Raw genomic sequence first — 8602 nt, 5'->3', positions numbered from 1 at the left:
GCGCCGCCCCGCCCCGTGCCCGCCCCCCGCGACGCCGCCCCTCCGCCCAGTCCTGCGTGGCTGGCCTCTGTGTGCGTCCCCTCTCTCTGGGCAAGCTTTGCACCCGACCCCCACGTCGCAGAACCTCGTCCCCCTATTTGGATTCTTCCCTCTGGGCTCCTTCTCTGCACCTCCCAGTCTCTCAGGTGAACCAGAGCCTGCCCCTCTCTTCCCACTTATTGCCTCTTCTGGCCTAGGGGGCCTGTGGCTTTGGTGCAAAGAGGTCCCCACGTGGCTGTCCTGGGCCAGCCTGAATTTCAGGTAAAGCTCACTTTTTCCTCAGGACCTCCTAGTAGGTATCATTGGGACAAGTATTCAAGTCCCTTTTTTTGTTTTTAAAGAACTCACTCTTTTTTAATTTTTGAGATTTTTTTTTTCTAATTTAAAATTTTATGTATGTGAGTACACTGTCGCTGTCTTCAGACACACCAGAAGAGGGCACTGGATTCCATTACCGATGCTTGTGAGCCACCACGTGGTTGCTGGGACTTGAACTCTGGACCTCTGGAAGAGCATTAACTTAACGCTGAGCCATCTCTCCAGCTCCTTAAGTCACCTTTTTGATCTCAGGACAGAGCCTATCAGTGAGACCAGGTGGAGACCTCTCCACCGGGAAGAGTTCTCCCCGAGTGGGAAAAGAACCGAGCGGGCTGAGGGATACCTCCCCCAGACGTTTTTTCAAGACCCAGAGGTGGATGAGGTCAGTAGGTCACAACACACCTGAAATCCAGCTTGAGCCTGTGGTCTAATCCTGCCAGAGTATAATCACGTACAGTGAGGCAGTTAACTGGTGCTTGGGCAACCAGCCATTCAGAACACTGACAGACCTGTCTTACACACAAACGCTCTCATTGTATGTCAGAAGCCACTGTTCCTAGGGAGGAGGTGTTTTCAGACATACCCAAGGAGAAGAGTCAGACTTCACGTGACCTTTTCAAGCTGGTTGGGCTAATTAGTTGAGTGGGAGGGTTCTCAGGCTTGGGACAGGACAGGTTTTCTCATTTCTACCCTTGAGGGCCTTAGTGTAGAACATCACAATCGCACACACCAGACTTCCTTCTGCTTAAGACATCAAGCCTTTCTCTTTCCAACTTTTACCTTTTTTGTTTTTAAAAATTATACTTATTGATCCTTTTTTTATTTTTATTTTTTAAAGATTTATTTATTATTATATGTAAGTACTCTATAGATGTCTTCAGACACTCCAGAAGAGGGCATCAGAACTCATTACGGATTACTGATCCTTTTATTTACCCATTTATTTACTTACCTACTTACTACTTATTGATGGGGAGGGTGTGTCACAGTGCTCCTGTGGAGATCAGAGGACAGCTTACGGGTGTCAGTTCTCTCCTTCTACCTTCTAGGTCTTGGGAGTTAGATTTACCTTGTCTGGCTTGGTGGCAAGTGCCTTTACTGACTGAGCCATCTTAGTGGCTTCAAAGTTTCTTCTTCAATATCCTCATCAAGGGGACTGGAGAGACAGCCCCCTAGTCAAGAGTGTTTGCTGTTCTTGCAGGAGACCTAAGTTCAGGCTCACACCCACCTGTAACTCAGGTTCCAGGGGGATCTGACACCCTCTTCTAGCTTCCCTGGGCATTTCACACATGTGATGCACATATGGACAAGTTAGCACACACAAAAGCAAGCAAGCAAACAAACAAACAAAAACAAACTTTGCTGAATATGGTGGTGCATGCCTTTAATCCCAGCATTTAGGAGGCAGAAACAGGTGTACTTCTGTGAGTTTGAGGCCAACTTGGTCTACACAGCAAGTTCTAGGCTACCTAGGGCTGCATAGGGAGAGCCTGTTTCAATAATAATAAATAATAATAATAATCTGGGTGGGGTATGGTATAAGTATACACCTTTAGTCCTAGCACTTGGGAGGCAGAGGCAGGCAGTTCAAGGCCAGCCTGGTCTACAGAGTTTCAAAACAGCCAGGGCTACACAAAGAAACCAGTCTTGAAAGTCCAAATGATGCTGATGCTATAATAATATAATTACTCATTGAAAGGCTCCTCTGCTAGTTACTCTTTCTCACTTGCTGCGTCTCACCACTGCTGTGTGTTTCTTTCTGGCCTGAGTTTAATCCCCAGAATGGACATGGCAGGAGGAAGAACCAATTAGTCTTCTGACTTAAAATGTATAAATTATTTTTATTGTATGCGCATTGGTGTTTTGCCTGCATGTATGTCTATGTGAGAGCGTCAGGAGAGTTACAGGCAGATGTGTGTTGGGGTTAGTCTTGTGTGCTGTGTATTCAGAAGCTGAGTTCTGTGCTGCTATCCAGACTGTAACCTGATCTCAGGCACTGTATTAACCTATGTACTATAAAGAATGTTCCCCAACAGTCCCTGATTGGTCAGTAAATGGCTGGAGCTTATGACTGGGCAGAAAGGAAAGGAAGGCGGGACTTAGAATTGAGTGAGGGGTCTCCAGAGAGACCATGAGAAGGAAACAGAGAGGCTGGAGAGAGAAGAGCAGGATGGGCCAGGAGCATGTGGCTAAGAGAAATTCCCCCCAAGTGTGCGTGCACACACACACACACACACACACACACACACACACACACACACACACACACACGGAGCAGAGCTAGCTGGGAGAGACTCAGACAGCAAATAACACAGAACTGATGGCTGGGATGTAGGTTAGAACAGCTCAGAACCTGCCCAGCATAGTGCAAACAGCTTGTAACCATGATACGGAGTTTCTGTGTCTCTCGTTCAGGAGCTATGTGGGATAGAATGGAGCACAATCCATCCTATAAATAACTCTAATAGGTATGAGCTGCCATGTGAGGTCTGGTTTCTCTGGAAGAGCAGTCAGTGTTCTTAACCACTAGACTGTCTCTCCAGCCCCAAAGTTTCTTTCTTTTCTTTTCCTGTTGTTTGTTTTTCAAGTTGGGATTTCTCTATGTAGCCCTTGTTCTCCTGGAACTTGGCCTCGAATTTAGAGAGATCCTCCTGCCTCGGCCTCCTGAGTACTGGCTGATAGGTTACTTCTCCGACAGTGAAATGAACCAATTCGAACCAGATTAGAATACATTAAAGGCAGGTTTATTGGGAAGTTGCTCTCAGACTAATTCACTGGCCCCAAGGGTTGAGGCCAGGAGAGTCACTGTGGGAGAGTGGGTGGGGAGAAAGGGTGTGTGCCTGCAGAGAGAGAAGAGAAGGAGAAAAGACAGAAAGAGAGGAAGACCAAAATGAAAAATGTCTGGCTTATATAAGGAGGAGCCTCTGGGAGAAGGGCAGCCCGGCCTCTGGGCTGGACAGTTCAGGGTTGGGGGCAGGGTATGCCAGGTAGGGACTGAGGGATGCTGGGAGAATCTGCTTTGGTATGTAAGATATGTGCCTCAGTCCTTACCAGGGTCCAAGAGCAAGCACTGGGACTAAAGACATGCCTGAGGCATGCATACACAAATGCACACACATATACAATAAATAAATGTTACAACAAAAATCCAACTAAACAAACAAGTAAGACTTGACTCAGAACAGAAGAAAGTAACAGTGAGCCAGCAAGATACCCTAGTAGCCTTTCTGTGAAAGCCTGACTACATCTTCCTTGCAGGCGATCAGAGTTGTCATTGTGAATATAGTCAACAATACTTGGTGCATCATGTGTGTGGTGGGGACCCAGTCTTTGGGCATTTTGTCTGGATTCTAGATCATGAGAAGTCATATTGGTGGTCATGCTGGCTGGATATATTATACAATGTGGGGAGCTTTGGGGGCCGCTTGGCAGGAATCTGACATTGGGCCATGACAAGGAAGTAAACTCAGACAGGAATCTGATTTTAGGCTAGAACAAAGAAGTAGGCTTCGGGCAAGAATATGACTTTGGCTAGGACAGAGAAGTAGGCCCAGATATCTTGGTCATACTGACAAGCCCTTAGAGACAGGGATCATAGGACTTTGTTTATTGCCTTGCTTGTTCCTTGACTATTTGTGTTTATTATATGCTTGTTTCTCAACCTAGAACTGACCTTATTACTTGCATGTAATTAAAATGGTGTAAAAGCAGATTGGGAAAAAATGAACCTGCCTCAGCCTCAGAACTGGCTGGGGTCATGCTTCAATGTTGTCTAATTGTCTTTTTTCTTTTTAATCCTCCCCCTGCGCTGGAGAACCTGCTGACTGACTGAGCTGGCTCTTTCTTAGGCTTCAGGGAAGACTGGATATCCAGGCTGAGCATCCTTACCAAAAACATCCCAGGATCTTTCAAAACAAGAAGAGGGTTTGGCTGGGAGAAACTGACAAAAACAAGCCCCCTCCCCCATTCTACAAGAATATCAGTGCAGGCTTCCAGATAGTCAAAGAATCCATGGAGGGCACCTATACAGAAAAGAAATGACCCATACGTGGTAATATCTCCACCATGTGAGGGTGGCCACCCAGTGTAGTGACCAAGTTGAGGATGAAAAGGACAGTGATCACCCACAGGGACTCTCTCTATTACATCTCTACTACAATTGCTTTGAAAAGCACTACAAGAACTTGTCTATGCACCTATCCCCTGCTTTCGGGGCCTGCAGATAGGTAACACCATCCCAGTGGGAGAGAGCAAGACTGCAGTGCAGTATGCTCAGGGTCACCAAGGCTGCCAGCACCCAAAAGCAGTTCCAGAAGTTTGGAGAGAATGCCAGCTGACTCTCCAAACACAGAGAAGTTATTTTACAACTTAAGAAAAAAATGTGCCGCCAGGCGGTGGTGGCACACACCTTTGATCCCAGCACTTGGGAGGCAGAGGCAGGCGGATTTCTGAGTTCGAGGCCAGCCTGGTCTACAGAGTGAGTTCCAGGACAGCCAGGGCTACACAGAGAAACCCTGTCTTGAAAAACCAAGAAAGAAAAAAAAAAGAAAGAAAGAAAAAAGAAAAAAAAAGTGCCTTAGTATTTTTTTAAGTCTAATTTTTTTTTAAGCTCATCTGTATGAGAACAGCACCCTTGACACAGGTAGCTGTCCTTTGGGGGAAGGTCAAGGGAGGTCTGTTCCCAGTGAACAGAAATTGCCTCTATGAGATCTGCTTCTTCTAGTGAACAGAAACTTCTGCTTGTTCACCCAATAACAGTCCTTTTGTTTACTGGGCCAGAGTCCTTGTATTTAGGACAGTGTCACAGGCACTGCGATTTGGGGGGAGGAGGACTTCAGACCTGACAGTTATACCTTTAGTGAGCTTCCAAGCAGACATGCAGAATCCCAAATGGAGATGATGTTGGGCAGTGTCATTCCCAAGGTATCATGGAAGAGGACTGTCCAGTTCACAGTCAGGCCTGGAAAAGCATACAGGTGCAGCAACAGGTGACTAGCCTGGTGTTTGCCCAGAGTGAAGAAGCCATGGTAGCCAGGTACCATGAAGCCAGGTAGTCAAGCCTTAGACCTGAGTTCAATCTTCAGATCCACTTAAAAGTGCCAAGCATGGATGGCCATCCTTGGGAGACAGACGTATGGGGATCTCTAGGCTTGCTGGTCAACCACTCTAACTGGGAGCTCCGGGCCAGTAAGAGACCCAGTATCGAGCAGGTGGGCAGTGTTCTTAAAGATGACACCTGAGCTTGTGCCGCAGCCTCCACACATGGGCACCTGCACACACATGAACAAGCACACACTTGCCTCACAAAATATGGGGCAGAGAGCTAGGTGTTAATCCTAGCTTCTGAAAAGCACTAAGGCAGGAGGATTGCAAGTTTGAGGACAATATGGTTACATAGGGAAACTCTGTCTCAAAAAGCAAAACAAGGCCTAGGCTTGGTGGTGCACACCTTTAATCCAGGCACTGGAGAGGCGGGGACAGTTGAGATCTGTTAGTTTGAGGCTAGCCTGGTCTACACAGTTGAGTTACAGGACAGCCAGAATGACATAGAAAGACCCTGTCTAAACAAAACAAAACAAGGGCTGGAGAGATGGCTCAGTAACCACTGACTGCTCTTCCAAAGTTCCTGAGTTCAATTCCCAGCAACCACATGGTGGCTCACATCCATCTGTGTGTGTCTGAAGACAGCTATGCATATGAGTGTACTCATATACATAAAAGAAATAAAAATCTTTATAAAAAACAATAAAAATCTACAAAGTAATAATAAAATAAAAACAAGGGCTGAAGAGATGGTTCACCAGCTCACCAGTTAAAAGAACTTGCTTCGAGCCAGGAGGTGGTGGCGCACATCTTTAGTTCCAGCACTCGGGAGATAAAGGCAGATGGATCTCTGAGTTTGAGGCCAGCCTAATGTACAAAATGAGTTCCAGGACAGTCAGGACTATACAAAGAAACTCTGTCTTGAAAAATCAAGAAAAGAGGGGAGGGAGAGAGGGATGAAGGGAGAATGAGATAGAGCTAGAGCACTTGTTTCACTTCCAGAGCACCTGAGCTTTTTGTTTGTTTGTTTGTTTTGCTTTGTTTTGTTTTGAGACAAGGTTTCTCTGTATAGCTCTGGCTGTCCTGGAACTCACTCTGTAGACCAGGCTGGCCTCGAACTCAGAAATCCATCTGCCTCTGCCTCCCCAGTGCTGGGATTAAAGGCATGTACCACCACCGCCTGGTGCACCTGAGCTTAATGAATGAGAAGTGAGGCAGCTCATAGCCTCCTGTAGCTCTAACCCTACCTGCAGGGCCTCCAAAGCCCTCTCCTCTCTCTGGAACCCACAAGGACTACATACATGTGACATTCATACACACACACACACACACACACACACACACACACACACGAATAAAAATCAAAATAATTCCTTAAAGACAAAACCCAAGAGAACCTTGGGGTTCTCTTTCCTCTGCTTCCTCCAGGATTGTATACTTGTGTGATATTGGGGGGCTGTACCTCTCTAATTCAGAGCCCAGGTCACAGCTGCACTCATGGAGCCCCCAGAGACAGGCGTTCCCAGTGGGGTTCTCCTGTGGGCCTGGGCAGTTCTTGGAGAGAAGATCATTCCAGTTTCTCTAAGCCGCCCACTGCTGCTGCCTTGTCTGTGCTGTCTGTCCTGGGATTTCAGCATCTGCTCCTGGGTGACAAGAAGAGACAGCACCAGCCTCAGTCCTTCCTGCTGTAATGTCAACAGGGGGAGGTGTGTCCGGTTCAGAGTAGGAGACATGCCTGTGCTGTGCTGGACTGAGACTGAACCTACTCTAGCTGCAGGATGGGTTCGGTGGACCGTTCTGGAAACAGCTTCTCACTTCTAAGGAGCCTCTGCTTTCCCTGAGACCAAGCTGCAGAGTGGGCGGAGAGAGAGAAGTGGCCAAGAAAGGAAGCCTGGCATGGTGGTGCATGTCTATATTCCCAGTTCTCTGGCGGGAGGCAGAGGCGGGGAAAGCAGGAGTTAAAGTCACCTTGTGTGATGTTGGGGGGGGGGGCTGTACTTCTCTAATTCAGAGCCCAGGTCACACCGCTCCTTTCCTCCTGGAGCCCCCAGAGACAGGCATTTCCAGTGGGGTTCTCCACTTGCTTGAGACCATCCTCATGTATATGACAGCCTGTCTAAAAAATAAATACATAAATCTTAAACTCAGCTCAACCTCATTTAAGTATGCTGTTGTCTTCATTTAGCTAAAGCTAGTCCAATTAGTGACAAAGCTGGGATTTTTAAACCCATCTAAATGTGAAACACCCTCTCTCCCCCTCTCACAACACACCTGCCTGATTGTGACACGTCAGTCAGAGAGCTACACAACCAACGTTACCCAATTTTGTTGGGGCCATTCTGTGAGACCTATGGGACAGTTGAGCTCAGCTTCAAAAAATGCTCTACAGAGCCATGAATGAACAATGGGGTGTTTTCATTGTAGAGGTCAAAGAAGAGCACGCCCTAGAGTTGGATGATGACTCTAGTCTGGGCATTAGGACGGCTGGTGTTTTTGTCCTACCTGGGTTCTTGTTCCAAGCTAGTGAGTTATTTTCTACTCTGTCTACATATTAGGATCATCTGAGGAAATCTTTACAAATAGCTGATTTTCAATTCTGAAGGGGATGGGGAGCGGATCTAATCAGTCTGGGGTGGGACTGAGTCACGGATCTTTGTCTGAGCTCCCTGGGTGCAGCCAGGGTTGAGGAGCATTTTGGAAATGGGGAACAGGAGAGAGGCTGGCAGCACATGGAGGAGGTTTGCCTCTTCTGACAGGCTGATGGGAACACACTTTCGAAGGATGATTACCACAGAAGAAAACGGACTAGACGTCTGAAGTAGCTGGAAAACCAATTGATTTCCTTTGTAAGACATGTTAACATTTCAGTATTGACAGGCTATACCCCTAGCATCTCTCAGGAGGGCTGTAGGAAAGCAATCCCAGGCAGTCATCTGGTCCATTTCCCCGGATTACTTAGTGCTGGAGAAAGGGAGAGACTTTTCTATGTATGGATTTGTTTTGTAAAGACAGTTCTCATGTATCCCAGGCTAGACTCAGATTCTCCTCATACTTGCTATATAAGGAGGTCAGCCTTGAACTCCAGATCTTCCTGCCTCCACCCCCAGAATGCTAGGATTTTTAAGATGTAGTGTAACTTTATGACTACTTTATTGGATTCTTAGATCTACTACCCTTATCAACCCCAGTCCCCTCTAACCCC

This window comes from Mastomys coucha, unplaced genomic scaffold (genome assembly GCF_008632895.1).
Source record: "Mastomys coucha isolate ucsf_1 unplaced genomic scaffold, UCSF_Mcou_1 pScaffold5, whole genome shotgun sequence".
In the NCBI taxonomy this organism is placed as follows: Eukaryota; Metazoa; Chordata; class Mammalia; order Rodentia; family Muridae; genus Mastomys; species Mastomys coucha.
This window is presented reverse-complemented; position numbering follows the sequence as displayed.